The sequence below is a fragment of the Dendrobates tinctorius genome, unplaced genomic scaffold (assembly GCF_039654945.1).
Source record: "Dendrobates tinctorius isolate UK_male_01 unplaced genomic scaffold, ASM3965494v1 ptg000122l, whole genome shotgun sequence".
NCBI lineage: Eukaryota > Metazoa > Chordata > Amphibia > Anura > Dendrobatidae > Dendrobates > Dendrobates tinctorius.
Genome location: NW_027361790.1, coordinates 3,258,670 through 3,274,889, shown reverse-complemented (window position 1 = coordinate 3,274,889; position 16,220 = coordinate 3,258,670). Strand labels below are relative to the sequence as shown.

Below are 16,220 nucleotides of genomic sequence, written 5' to 3'. Positions count from 1 at the left end.
TTCTCAGTGTTCTGTGAGCTGCTGGCCCTTGTGCTGTATGTGATGAAAATTCCAGCAAATGTGCCTCAGGATGATCAATAACACTGAGAAGTGCCAATGTCACTGAGCACACAGAAACCAGCTAACAGGCAAAGGAGCAATGTACAGACAACCAAGAAATGACAGAGTTCAGCAATGTGCACTGTGCCGAAGAATGAGATAACCTGTTTATGTACTGACATATAGTGCATGGGATCCAACCAGGAGTGTGCATGCTATGTAAGCTCCTCTTCTGCCCTTAGAAAGCCATATTCAGTGTGTGGAGCTAAAATGGGATTTGTTTCAGAAAGGGCATACGGAGATAGCTTTTAGAAGGTTTTCTTTTGGATTCCATTTATAAAGTACTGTATATTTGAAAGATTAATAAAATTGCTTACTCTACATTATTATTTAATAAAAATTAAAGCAACAGTTTAAATGAAGATTCCAGACAGGTGTGCTAGCCTACACTATACAGAAAAAACACCCAACAGGCGTCTGCCTCTTCATTCTCACTATTGATGTTGGTCCCAACCTGAAGAATCATGCATGATTATGAAATATCCCAGTGATATGCCTTTACTTCTGGTGATAATGTTTTTGCATAGTAATTAATTATATATACTTTCAAGACAACATTTGAAATTTTTGCACTATTATATTACAATCAAATAAGGATATTGAGTCACAGTTTTTATTACAGTTCGGTTAGAGAGATAATGTATGTTTTTAAGTAAACAGAGCACACAACAACGGGAAGTGTTTCTATAATACTATATAAAGGTCTCAAAGACAAGATGTTTAAATTATTAAAGAGGATTAAAGAGAGAAACAAAATCCAAAGCTATTTGCAGTGAAATGTAATTGTGTAAAGTGACTGCACACACCTAAGACAAAAATTGGAGCAGAAAGAAATTCTCCTATTAGAAAACACCATATAATCCTGTATGTAACAAATGACTGTACAGAAAAAGGGAAGAAAATTCTAAAATAGATGAACTCACCAAATTTGGAAGTTACTTATTATTGCTGGCTTCTATGCTTCTATGTCAAATAACCTGTAACGAAAAATGACACATGTAAACAAAATATACCCACTCACTAAACAAGTTTTGATACATATATATTTTATATGCACATTTATATATGGATAGATAGCGATTAGGGATGGGTGGACCGATGGCAATTCACTCTCTCTCTATCTCGAAAAAAGTTTATTAAAATATAGGGGCATAAAAAAACTATAATTTACTCTAGACCCACAACAGCATTTAATAAATCAAAAATAACACTAAAACATGAAAAAAGTGTGGATGGGCTCTCGACCCATGAGAGTTATAAGCCCAATATCCTTCCGTTATAGTAGCCTTGCTGCAATAAGTGTGAAAGTAATAAATGGTCAGTGAGATTGTAGCGTTTTTAGAGAATCCTTTCCACGGATATATGAAGGCTTTCCTCTGAGTTATAAACTGGAGTCATGACCTAGATCCATGTTCCCTCTTTTGGTATTTCTCTAGATGTTGCAAAACTATGACTCCCATTGTGCCATGATAGCTACAAGTTTTTGGTAATTTTCCAGTTAACAGTATTTAACATTTATTCCAGTTAACAGTTTATCTATGCTGTTTCCACCTCTATTTTCATGCACTAAATCTTTATTAATCCTTCTAATGTAACCTTTTATATAGTACCAGAATTATATTTACTAGTTTATTTTAAGGTACATTGTTTATTTTAAACTGATTTTAATTTTTTTTACATAGGTACAATAACTCATCTAGTCTATACAATATAGTGTTCAAATTGCATTGCCATCAGGATACAATATTTTAAACATAAAATTGCAAATTAAAATTTAAAATAACATTTAAAAATCAGAATACGATGCAAATACTTTTATGACCCCCCAAAAACAAAAGTCTTCTACAAGAGATACCTTTATTGGCTAACCAGTAAAATTATATTTGCAGATTTTCAGATCACAGAGGTTCCATCATCAGGCAGGTTTACAAATGATGGAAAGAACTCCAATGAAACCTGCCTGATGAATGTGCCTCTGTGAATGGCTTGCAAATATAATTTTGTTTGACATATAATGCTGTGAAAGCTGCAAATATAATTTTTATGGTTAGCCAATAAAGGTATCACTCATAGAATTTTGTCTTTTTAGAGCATAAAAGTATTTACATGGAATTATCTGGCTACCACACACAATTTAGTTTCTATGGTACATCAACAATTAACATACAGACATACAGTGCATAACTTAGTGCCTGTGTGCAACAAGAGTGACTGACTGGAAGAACCAGACAATCAGAATTCTTCACTGGTAAAACACTAAAAGACATACCCACTTTGCCAGTCTAGCAGCTTCTCTATACAATACAGTATACTCCTACATGTTCTCTATTGCAGTTTATCAGTTCCAAGGCGAGAAGCTCCTCAGGACACCAGGTAAGGAGTGTTATATTTTATGGTAAACAGGGTACAGAACCCCAAAGTAGCTCTTGATCATGTCTACCACCCATACAGCAACTTTCTCTGACTTCTCGATGTATGGCTTTTGTTTTAGCCATATTATTTATCTTGTTATTTATCTTTAATTAATATTTTTAATTATTTTGGTTGACTTTTTGAACCAATTGCTATTTTTCCATTTTGTTTTATGCCTTGAGTTACAGGATATTGGTTTCCACTTACAAATATGTCACAATATGAAAAAATCAATAATATACTAGCATGAGTGACCACTTTGTGCATGACATAATATTTTAAGACTACTGCATGTCAATTTTAGCACAATTGTAATATGCTGATATTAAACAGGGCACAAGGCCACAAAATTTATGCTGGTTTTTTTTTTGGAAAAGCGTCACATGGCACAAGACACAGTAACCCAAACCTATTACACATGGAAGAAAACAGTGTTGAATGCGTAGCAGTCTATGTCCTTAGAAGGAGTCAACAACATTTGAAATGAATTACCCTGTACTATATTTTTTATTATGTATTTTAACAAGGCTTATGATGAATACTGATTTCCAAACATAGCACTAATAGTTGATTAGTTCAAGACACCCCACGAGTATTAGAGCATCAAAGGTCCACACATTTGGTATTGTCATTAGAGCCACCCACAACATAATAATAAGTGTTCGACACATAACATTAGCAATTATCCCCAGCTGCTCCTTTACAACAGTGTTGTGAAATTAACGTTATAGCTATAAACAAGGGGAGGTTTATTTAGGATAGTTAGAAAATAATAGAAAGAAACATACAGTACAGCTATACCAATTAATGTCTCAGTGAAAAGTCAAATTTTTAAACATTACAAATTAACTTAATAATTAACTATCAATTATCTTAACTTTGATGTTCTTCTCCACTTCTGAAGGATAAGGTGGCATAAGTAGTAAACCATTATCACCATTGCAACTACCTAATAAAAATAATTTTGGATCGAAAGTACAATTGCATGTGAGTTTTTCTGGAAAAGGTCATATTTAAAATAAACTAATTTTATATCTTCTTACTTTGCAGTAGGCCATGAAAAAAGGTATAAAAGAATATTTTTTCGCAAAGTTTGTATAGAAAACATGAAAGTTTTGCAAAGCTTTTCATGACATTTCTCTGTGTAAGTCCCATTTATCTTAGAAATATTGATTAATAATCGCTATTTAAACATGGAGCATTGAGATTAGTTTAAAAGGGTTGTCTGGCATTAGACTGCAAGTCTTCTATGTGTCCCATGCGCGCTGTGAGAATTATCCAGTGCCGGCACATTTAGCCGACAGTCACGTGACCGTAAGTGTGCAATTTGCCTACTTCCAGCCACATTCCAACTAACATGTTTAGCTTCACTCAATACAGTTGCAGTGAGCGAGGCCGTGCATATCTAGTCGGCACATGATCGTATGTATACAAATCACATATTTACGGTCATGCGCTCAGAGACCCAAGCACTAGAAAATCCTCACAGTGCACAGATAGAAAAAAAGAGTGCCCACAATTTAAGGATTCACAACCTGCAGTCAAAGAGTCATATGGACTTTTACCCTAAGGTCGGACAACCTTTTTAAAGGTGCAGCACAAGTATGTGTATGTCTCATTGTGCTTAGTGCTTTTCACTTCTCTACCTACCCTAGAAGGTATAAGCTGACACTTTACTGTGCAGGTTTTGAGCACAATGGAGCTGAGGGAAGGGAATAAGAGGCTAAGGGTCCCGTCACATTTAGCGATGCACCAGCGATCCCGACAACGATATGACCCGGTCAGGATCGCTGGTGCATCGCTAAATGGTCGCTAGTGACCTGCCAAACAGGCCAGCTATGCTCGGCGGTCGCTCCCTCTGTCACACGGCAGCGATGATGACGACTTCCGCCTGCATCCACGCATCACAAATCGGCACCAGAAGGACGCCAACGAGGAAGAAATGGCCCAGGACATTCGCGCGCGATCAGCGATATCCAGTGGGAGGGCCGGTCGAAGGTAAGTGTCACATGTAGCGAGATCGCTAGCGATATCGCTGTTGCGTCACAAAATCGGTGACGCTTTAGTGAGATCACTAGCGATCTCGCTTTGTGTAAAGCCCCCTTAATAAGTGTAGGAGTAAGCAGATGTCTCTGATAAGATATATTCAAAAGTTTCTTAGATTTGAGTTATATATTGCTGGTTAAAATAACAGTGGTTATTTACAGCTATAACTTTACCTTTTCAGCTACTTATTTGATTTCTTATATACATAGTAATGCACATTTTAAAGAATATTAGATTTATTGTTTGTAAATAAGAAAAAAAAGAAGAGAAATGCAGTAAAAATTTGTTCCAACAGTCTCTGACAACAGGATGCCGATAGTTATCTGCCCAATTGCTCAAGCAATAGATGTGCAATAGATATGCAATAGAGTGGGTTTAACTTGTAACTACACTTAGAAAACTTTAAAAAGATTTCATAAAGTTTCTACTGAGCGAGTCTTCAGAGTTGGAGGAGAGCAGTGTTTGGCTCAGCTCTTCTGTTCCTTCACTTTAACAATCTGTAGGGTTGCAATAGCTATACCCAGTCGATTGAAATTCCTCATGTCTCTATAATTCAAATATTTTCTAAAAAGTGAATAAACACTTTAAAGACCTCCAACTATCAATTTACACCAGGGGCATAGTAAATAGGGATACTTGGACCCATGGAAGTTTGGGTTACGGTACTCAATCTAAACTTTATTTAAAAGTTTGGTTTGGGTATCAGAACTGCACCCATATTTGAACCAGAACCCAAATCCTATTGAAAACAATGGAGACCCTAACTTTGGGTCTTGGCAAGAAAAAAAAATATCTCTCTGTTTCTCTCTCTGCAATGGACTTCCCCTGGAAATTGGAACATTGCAATGGACATCCGGGAAAAGTCAATGTTCAACTCTAAGTTTGGGTTCCCTCATCTCTAATAGGACCAATATATTTCCAAGCTGTAGTACTAGAGATGAGCTAACCTGAGCTGTAAAGTTCAGGGTGTGCACCGGACCTAGGTGTCCAGTGTTGAACTCCGAACACGGACTTCTCTTGGAAGTTTGTCTTAGGCCTCTTTCACACATCAGGTTTTCGCCGTCAGGCGCAATCCGGCGCTTTTGACAGAAACCGGATCCGGCGAAATGCAATGCCGGATCCGGTTTCCCCCCCATTGACTTGCATTTGCGCCGGATCGCGCCGGATGGCCATGCGTTTCATCCGGTTTTCGCCGGATCCGGCAATGTGTCGCGATCCGGCGTCTGGAAAAAATGGCTACTGTAACGTTTTTTGTCTCCGGCGAAAAAGCCGGACATGCCGGATCCGGCGCGTCCGGCTTTTTCACACAATGAAAGCCTATGAGCGCCGCAATGCGCCTGATCCGGCGAAAGCCGGATCCGTTTTTTTTGGTCTGAGCATGCTCAGTAGCTCTGCCCACAAGACATATATAAAAGCAAGACAGTGGGACCCACAGCCACACCCAACATGCCACCCAAGAAAGCAAACAAGCGCAGCAGGAGAAGGCAGGAGACCACTGCAGCACCATCAGCACCACCACCACCCCAAATGGAGCAGCAAATGGAACATGCTGAGGAGGGGAGTCCAGCAGCAGATGAGAGACGGTAATTATCAAATCCCCCATTCCTCCAAACTAGGGCCATGGAATATCAAGATATTCATTGGCCCTTTGTTTCTCTTTATTCAACAGCCGCCAAAGAGATGCAGCAGCAGCAGCAGCAGAAATGGCATCACTGGCAGCAGCAACAGCAGCAGCAATACCCACAGCCATGGAGTCTGGCCATCAACAGGACAGCACATCTTCTTCTGGGAGCCCTCCCTCGCATCGTCAGCGTTTGACGGTAAGTTTTTATTTCCAAAATCCATCATCTCTGTAATATATGTCTATTCATTGCCTTTTATTTCAAAACAGGAATCACAAGATGAAGAGGAGCTCCCAGAAGAAGAAGGAAGGGGTGGACAGACACCTGGAGTGGGCTCACAATTGGTAAGTTTTTTGCATCAAACGCAGAAACACAACATCACACTACACACAACACATAGAAAACAATGTTCTGCAGACCACACACAGCAAACAAATGCCTACATCCAAAGACATAACATTTTTTGTTTTCTTCTATAGTCTTCCCAATCTGGTGCTCGGCCAAGAGGTCCTCGCAGTGCCTCCCAGGGTCGTCGGCGACAGCAACGCGGCGGTCACCAGTGTGTAAGTATAAATATTTTTGCTTTGTTTTTTTGCACTTTTTATTTCATTTCTTTTGTGGAGGCTAATTATGTTATTTTTGTCTTTTTCTTTAACAGCCTTCACAGCGTGCTCCCGACTCTGACGGTGAGGATGGAGGACTCGATGTGGACCACCTCATCGATCTCGTCAGAGAAAGGGAGCCGCTCTGGAATATGGCTGACCGCCGCCACCCTGACCTTATCGTTACCCGACGACTCTGGGAGGAAATCTGTTCACTCCTTGTGGGCCGCTGGGAGGACCTCGATGTTCGGGCCCAGATTAAAGAGCGTAAGTATATACAGTACCGGTTGCTTGATGTAAACCAGTGTTTCCCGAACTCCAGTCCTCGTGGTCCCCACGGATCATGTGTTCAGGATTTCTATTTACTATGGAAATCCTGAAAACATGACCCCTGGGGACCATGAGGACTGGAGTTTGTGAAACACTGATGTTGTATACTAACCACTCCTTTCTCGTTTCAGGGAACAGAATTGTGAATTGGTGGCGGTCTGTGAGGGATCGTTTCAAGAAGGAGTTCAATAAAGAGATGCGGGCCCCGAGTGGATCTGGAGGATGCAGGAGCAAGTACAAGTACGCACAAGCCCTGTCGTTCCTCCGGGAGACAATGCTCACCAGAAGGTAAATATTACACACCACATGTGACAAAAAAATGTTTAGATGTAACTTTTTTTTTTCAGCCAGGGCCATACCATGTCACTATTTTAATTGTTTTTTTTTCTCTTTATTCCACAGCACGGTGAGCAGCACTCGGGAGCCTGCACGATTGGACCCTTCTGAGGCGATCCCTGAGGAGACCGGCACCGAGGGACACTTCGACCGCCCCGGTACATCTGCACCTTCCCAGCCTTCCCACACATTCGACCCATCTGTCCCATCCACCAGCACAGGAGCATCGTGGCCGCCTACATTACATGAAGCTGCTGGTGAGGAGATCGCTTTCCCTTTACCCCACCCTTCTGCCCCTGCCACCTCTAGTACACCTGCGGGTACTGGGCGACAGCGGCAGAGGGGTCAGGAAAAGAGTTATGCGCAAGAGTTCTTGCATCTGAATGCATCTTTCCAGAACTGTCTAAAAGTCTTGTCAGAGCAAATCTCCGCAGGCTTTCAGCAGATCAACTCCAGCATTCTGGAGGTGAAGACACTTCTGCAAACCATGCATTCAGAAGCAAGATCTTCGCCAAACCACACCTTTTTCAGGTCTGTTGTGGAGCGCATGGCAACACTATCTCCAACCCAGCAGATGCATGTAATGCATTCGTGCCACGGTGCTCTACAGCAGGTTACCTCCCAACCTCCACCTCCCACCACTGTAGTTCCTCCACCTGCACCCCCTCCAGCCACTTTCCATCCTCCCCCTCCTATTACATCTGCACCCCCTCCAGCCACTTTCCATCCTCCCCCTCCTATTACATCTGCACCCCCTCCAGCCACTTTCCATCCTCCCCCTCCTATTACATACCAGCAACCTCCCCAGTACCAGACATCTCCCCACTTCCAGCAACCTGCCCCGTACCAAACTCCTTCCCCGTACCAAACTCCTTCCCCGTACCAAACTCAACATCATCTGCTCCTACAGTCCCTGCCCAACCCTCCACTCCACCGCCCACCACCTCTTCTGCCTCCCACATGTCCACCCATTCTGTAGCTTTTTCCACACCTTCACCTCTAACTGTTCCTTCCCCACCACGATCCCAGTCCTCTCTCCACACACCCAGTGTCGAAGTGTCCCACAGCCCCTCCAGCAGTATTTCCACCCCACACTACACAGATTTGTAATGTGTGTTTTTTAATAAAAATGCCCATTGGGTTTAAAACCTTTATTAAAAAAGTTTTTTGCACTTTAAAAACATTTTACAAATAAAAAAAAATTTTAAATAAAAGTTAAATTATCATTTCACAATGGTTGTCTGTCATTTCTTTCTGCGGCGAACTATGTTTAAAAAAAAGGTTAAATACAGGGTATTTCAAAGGTAAAAAGGTATTCAAAACCAGGTATATAACTGTGGGTAAATTTTAGCTTTTTGCCACAGTTGTATTCCTGGTTGTGTTTGAAGCAAAGTATTTCACCTAAAAAGTTGTGTTTATTGTTGGTGATTTCCTAACAATGTACACAACTTTTGTTAAAAGGTGAAATACTTTGCATAAAACACAACCAGGTACACACCTGTGGCCTAAAGCTAAAAATAGTAAGACCATGACAAGATAGCCAACTTTGGTTGGCAAAGGTATATACTGTTGGTCCAGAAGGTACACAAGTTTGGTTAGGGCACAAATCTTTCACACTCTGTCATCCTGCCAGTGTACTCTGCCTTGAGGTGACATAAAGTATAGTGCAAAATTGTCCCTCATTACTGAAACCGTCACAGAACTTCTAGTGGTAATGTCATGGTAATCTTGCAAGGTGGTTTCTTCAGAGGTGTCCTCAATGGAAATGGGTTCCTTGCAGATAACAAAATTGTGGAGTACCACGCACACTTTGATCACCTCATCCACAGTTTCTGTCTTGAGGTTGATCGCAGTCAATAGGACCCGCCATTTGGCTGTCAGAATACCAAAGGTACATTCAACCATTCTTCTTGCTCTTGTGAGGCGGTAATTAAAAATGCATTTTGGTCTTGTCAATCCTCTGCTAGAGTATGGTTTCAAAAGGTGTTCTGACAGCTGGAAGGCTTCATCCCCTACACAGACAAATGGCATAGGTGGACCAGATGTTTGCGGCAGCGGTCTAGGTGGTGGGAACTGGAAGGTGTTTCCATACAGTTTACGCCCCATGGCAGACAGTTTGAAAACTTGAGAGTCATTGGAGCGGCCATAGGCCCCAATATCAACCGCAATAAATTTGTATTCCGCGTCAGCGATGGCCATGAGGACAATTGAAAAATATTTCTTGTAATTGAAATATTCCGATCCCGATCCAGCTGGCTTTACAATGCGGATATGTTTCCCGTCCACAGCGCCCAAGCAGTTTGGAAACTGACATATCTGTTGAAACTTGTCAGCAATTTCAATCCACCTCTCTGTTGTGGGCTCTGGTAAAAACTCTTCAGCTAAGGAGTCCCACAGTGCACGGCATGTGTACTTCACAATTCCAGATATGGTGGAAATCCCGAGTCTGTACTGGAAATGCAGTGACGAAAGGGATTCTCCAGTTGCAAGAAATCTGTGGGGAATTAAAAAACAATAAATTAGTTTTAAATCACAGCATTACATACCAAAACTGACCTATAACACTTGGAGATACAAACTACCACCAACAAGATTGCAGTGAAAGTGTGCTCTGATGCGAGCATATCCAATAAATGTGGCTTACCTTAAAGTCACCATCAGACGCTCTGCGGGTGAAACAGAGAAGCGGCAATAGGTGTCCGCTTTTCTTATGAGGTGTGCAATGCGCTCCACCAAGTAATCAAAATTCTCCATTTTCATCCTAACATATCCAAAAAATTTATCCGGGTTTCGTCGAAGGTCCATGCAGAGTGTAGAATAGACCCCACGCGTCATTCTCTTGGCTGTGATGGGGTGGATCCACAAACATCGTCTACGATGCCTGATGCGCTGCTGTCTCGCTCTCTCCTTCTCCAGAACAATCACCCTCAAACGATTCGCCTCCGCTATAAAATCCGCCAAATTCTTCAAAATATTTCCAATGACAACATCCATCTTCGCCAGTAACTTGCTCTTCTCTCCAACCTGCACTTTCTCCTCTACAACCTGTCAAAGAAGGGCTGTAGGAACATGCTATATATAGTTTTCCAGTAGCCAATCCCGTTCGGAAGGCCACAAGGGTCAATTTTAAAAACCGGATCCGGCGTAATCCGTCGAAAAACGGATAGGAAAACGGATGTACCGGATGAGACGGATCCGGTTTTGTCTGTCAAGAAAAAGACGGATCCGGCAGAAAACCGGATCCGTCACATCCGGTTTTACGAAACATTTGCCGGATCCGGCGTTCCGGCACGACGCCGGATCGCGCCTGACGCCGAAAACCTGATGTGTGAAAGTAGCCTAAGTGTTCGAACTTCGGATGGGGAGAGAGCAAGACCATTTTACAGTACCAAATTACGGGTCACCATTGACTTCTTTGAGGTTCAGGTTCAAGGCTAAATAGAGTTATAGAACCCGCACCAAAGTTTGCTCTAAAGTTTGCAAGAACCCAACGAACCCGAACATCCAAGGTTCCGCTTATTCTTAGTTGGGACTCAAAGGTTGTGTTCCCATGTAGCATAAATGCAGATTTTTTAAGACATATCTATATATTAAATGGTGTTGTCTTTTCATTGTTTTGTTTTCAATGTTTTATTTATTGAGAATCACTGGTTGAATGACATCAGCATAAACCGGTTCACCAGGGCAAACATGAAAGACAAAAGAAGCAAATAGTACATTGTTCAAAAAGCCACACAGGCCTCAGAGGTATAAATGATATCCAGTAATTTTTCCAAGTTTACAAGAATGAAAATGCAAATGATTCTGTCAAAATATCATTAATATGGAAAATGAATGATTCTTGATTACTATTAACCCCTTCATGACAGCCAATACGTATTTTTACTGACCTGAGATATAAGGGAATATCATCCCCATACAGGTGACAATCCAGCAGCTGTCAGCTGTCCACTATATCTGACAACTTGCTGTATCACAAATGATCGGTGTTGGCACCATGCATATCTGTTTAACCCCTTAGTTGCTGCTGTCAAAAGTGACTACATCAAATAAAAGGTTAATAGATTGTGGGAGCTTGCAATTTAATCTAAAGCCCCGTTACACATAGCGATATCGCTAGCAATATCGCTGTAACGTAGCAGCGATATTGCTAGCGATATCACTATGTCTGATACTTACCTCCGACCGGCTCCCCTGCTGCTCATCGCTGGTCGCACGAGAAGGTCCTGGATCATTTCTCGTCGGCCACTTCCTGCTGGGATTCCTGTGGCGCCGACTTGCGACGCATGGACGTGGGCGGGAGGATGTCAGGATTGTCGCGTCTGACAGGTAAGTAGCGACCCCCGACCCCTGCTATGTCGCTGGTGAGATCTGCCTGTGTGGCAGCTCACTAGCGACCACTTAGCGATGCACCAGCGATCCATATCGTTGTCGGGATCGCTGGTGCATCGCTAAGTGTAACAGTACCCTAATTGACACACCGAGATCATAATTGTGTGGTCCTGATGATGTTTGCCATAGCAGTTCATGGCCAAAGAATGGCCTTAGAGTCTGCCGGCTACAGTGGCCAGTTCAGAAGTTAGCGACATTTAGGTGGTAAACAATCACTTTTTCAATCCGGCTATACCACTTTGCATTAATTCCTGAAAATCACCTGAAGGGTTAATAAACTACAGCACCTGACAGCAGTTTTCAATATGTCAGGGGGTGCAGTTTTTAAAATGGTATCATGTTTGGGGTTTTCAAATATATAGCACCCCTAAAGTCATTTCAAACTTGGATAGTTCCCTCAAAAAAACAAATTTTGTAAATTTCCTTGAAAAAATGAAAAATTATTGCTACATTTTAAACCTCCTAAAAGACTAACAAAATAAACTAGCGTTTTAAAAATGGTGCTGATGTAAAGCAGACATGTGGGAAATGTGATTTATTAATGTTTTTCTGCAGTATGACTATCTGGATTAAAGGGATAGTCATTCAAAGTTTGAAAATTGCAATTTTTGTCAAGTTTCTGATATTTTTTTATAAATAAACACAAAAGATATCAATCTTAATTTACCATTATCATAAATTATAATGTGCCACGAAAACACAATCTCAAAATCACTGGGATTTGTTGAAGCATTCCAGAATTATGACCACATAAAGTGACATTGGTCAGAATTTAAAAAATTGGCCCGGTCACAAAGGGGTTAACAGACAAACAAACATAGTAGTAAAACTAAAGCTCTGAAGTTAAAAAAACACCATTGGTGAGATAGTTAACTAACTGGAAACAGAACCATAGCACATAGGGGAGGTGAATAAACCGAAGGGAGGTATCAAGGGAATGGGGGGGGGATGAATGTGGGAGAAAAGAAGTCCGCTGGCGTATTGGTCATGTCCAAAATCAAGGCACGGAATCAGGCACACATAGTGATATGAATTTATCTGATTTCCTATACGTTACCCAGAATCTCCAGACACGCGAAAAGGAGGAAAGGCTATGTGTAGAAAGTGCTGCTAATTCTTCAGTATGATACAATTGGTCAATCTTACGTAGTAGCTGATTTGTGCTTGGAATATTAGACGAGTGCCATTAATATGTAAGCATAAAAATATAGCCTTAAAATGACAAAGATATTACAGTACAGAAAGATATTCTGATGCAGAACAGTGCCATCTAACCATACAAATTCAGCTTTTGTTGTGTTAAGTGTTAAGAATAAACCTTCTGTATCATGATATCGATCTTGTGTGTTCCTTGAAGAAAGGCTACAACTGTATGTTTTTGTTTAATTTTTTTTATTCTATGTATAATAAGAGAAAAGTATTTTTCACAATAGCAATAGACATTGATTACCAAGAAGGGTGTCTGAAGTACACCTGTTCTGCTTCTAAAAGTATTATCCCCTCATACATAATTGAATTAGTCTTTATTTCACTCCTGTCAGCAGCAAACATATGGCCTACACCATCTATTATCTATGTGAAACGAAACAGGAAACCGGAGAACGAGCTTCTATGGTGTTAGACAAAACTATATGCATCTTGTTTTACAAATTGATTCTTTCAGACAGGACACCGTTTCAAATTGCAGCGCATTTCCGCAGTAGTTAGCTTACTGTGCGTAAGGACACCATCATCTGATTGATCATTTACTACCGCAATGGAAAAATCTCCACTAGGTATTACTTTGAAAGAAAGTCATAGTAGTATGCTTTAGATCTAACTATGCTAACTTGCTTTTATGAATAATAACACGATATGCTACAATTCTTCAGCAGGAAATGTAAGTCAGCACTGTCCTTGAGAAGAATTGGAAGCTACATTTGTTTTGATATTTTTCTTATTTTAACCCTGAGTGATTTTTATGTTTTTTTTCTCTTTAGTTTTTCCCTCCCCTTCTACCAAGAGCCATTACTTTTTTACTTTTTCATTAATATAGCCATATGAGGGCTTGTTTTATTGCAGGACGGGTTACACTTTTGAATGATGCAATTCCTTCTACCACATAGTGTTCTGAAAATGGTAACAAAAAATCTCCAAGTGAAGAGAAATTGCAAAAACTTGGTATACTGAAAAATCAGCAATCAAAGATAGTGGCAACAAATAATGCTAGGTTGTATGCTATGTAACATCTTAATGCATATGTTGTGGGGATTGTGCTTCTGGTTTAGATAAATCATTCAATGTCATGATTGCATTATGTTGTCTGGCATACTAGCATTCATATACGACACAATGGTTTTCTATTTGCGCTAACATAGGTGTGGTATTTTTCTTCCATTGTAATAATACATGGGAATGAACACAGCTGCGTTTTTCCTATGCAAGCTATTTGTTTCAGTGGTGATTGGTTCTTTGGTTCTATATGTAGTTGCTCATTTATCTCACATGCTATCACTAATGGTGCCTTAGTACGCCAGAAACGTGTCAAGTGTTGAGGTTCTAATGTCTAATGGACTTTTAACTTGATTCAATAACCTTACATTTTTCATCCCGTTGGTTGTGCCGAAAACTACCCTCATTTTTTTTCTTTGGCGGTTGTAATCACCACCCACTGGTTTCTAATCACAGCAACCGATTCATCTATGTTATAAAAGTCAAAATCATCATCCAAAGCAGCTACTATATCAGGATCCAATTGAAACCAGAATCAAAATGCCCCAAAGAGAGACTAATTTGTAAGTGAAAATCTCACTTTTTAATCCATGAAAGCAGTTAATTTATTGAAAATCACACAAAACACAATACAAAAACAGTCAGAATGAGTGTATATCCAAGGTGGAAAGACACATGGGAAATGTATCAGGTATAGATTTTATGCCTATATAGCACACACAAGTATAAGGCGATCTTATACAATCAGTTATAATTAAATACATAAGTGGTTTGGGAATTTAAGAGGTTACAACAGGAAAACCGCCCCTCATATCCCTGATAGCGATTGCTGAAAAACATCCATACATCAAAATCCAGTGAAAAAGCTGTATGCAATCAAATTGTCAGGGGAATATCCACTATAGCTAGGGAGGGGAAAGAAAATCTATGTAAAAATATATATATCCCGGTTTCCATACGCAAATGCTTGCCCCCAAATATCCACCAACCAAAGATCCAGTAAAGTGCAGTTTATAGTGCCATAATATGAATATCCTCACCCATGTGGGGTCTCGATACACCTCACCGATGCCCAATGCGTTTCACCCAGCAGGGCTTCCTCGGGGGGCTGTGTGACCACAGGGGTATGAGGGGCGGTTTTCCTGTTGTAACCTCTTAAATTCCCAAACCACTTATGTATTTAGCTATAACTGATTGTATAAAATCGCCTTATACTTGTGTGTGCTATATATGCATAAAATCTATACCTGATACATTTCCCATGTGTCTTTCCACCTTGGATATACACTCATTCTGACTGTTTTTGTATTGTGTTTTGTGTGATTTTCAATAAAATAACTGTTTTTATGAATTAAAAAGTGAGATTTTCTCTTACAAATTAGTCTCTCTTTGGGGCATTTTGACTCTTGCTTCTCTGTAGGTTTAATGTCATGAGGAGTTGCCCATCAATTCTGATGATGTTATGATAAGTGACTTTTGGCAGGTATGATATCTTTTTTTGTACTTATATCAGGATCTAAGTCTTGACACAGACCTCGTGGTGCTGTTTTATTTAAAAGCCCAACATCTTCCTCAAATTCTGATGCCAATACTGAAGATGGCAAGTTTATGGAGGGACCCTGGATATCATCAGCTTCCTCCTCTACTCTCTCGTCCGATGTCAATATGATCTTGCTGGAGATTCAGAAAGCACAAGTTCAGTGGGGCCTGTTTCTTTAAGGTGTTGCAAATAGTTGTAGTCATCATCAAAGAAAACACTGAAAAATGTCCTCTGCTCCTCTTTCCTCTTCTCTGTCACTAACTTGTCAGCAGGTAACAGGATTATCTGTGGGGCGGTCTCATCAGCAGCTAGTGGATCCCACTGACTTCTGTGCACTAGGTGGAAGGTGCCCGCTTTCTTCTTCTCTATGTAGGGTTTCTTCTTTCTGTGAGGCACGGTGCTCTATGTATCTGCTGATAGACACCAACAGGCAGCTCCCTGTACAACAGTTACACAACTGTTATGCGTTCATTTTCCCCTTCACCATTGAGGTCTGATGAACTCCCTCTTCTGGTGAAGGAAGGTAGTGAGGCTGATTACCAAGCACCTGAGCTGGGAGAGGATGACTGGGCGACGGGGATCTCTGACTGGATATAAGGCAGCCGACGCCCTTCTGCCTCGCTGGTGATT

At 40.8% G+C, this 16,220-nt stretch overlaps 1 protein-coding gene across 2 annotated transcripts in view; it reads right to left on the bottom strand.

Annotated features, from left to right (window-relative positions):
• Positions 1 to 16,220, bottom strand: part of SYT1 (synaptotagmin 1) — a 1,076,321-nt gene that overhangs the window by 611,848 nt on the left and 448,253 nt on the right. For both annotated transcript variants that reach the window (XM_073541509.1, XM_073541510.1), the window contains exon 4: positions 1,023 to 1,076. The gene's annotated coding sequence lies outside the window, so the exon portion shown is untranslated. The remainder of the gene's footprint in view (positions 1 to 1,022; positions 1,077 to 16,220) is intronic.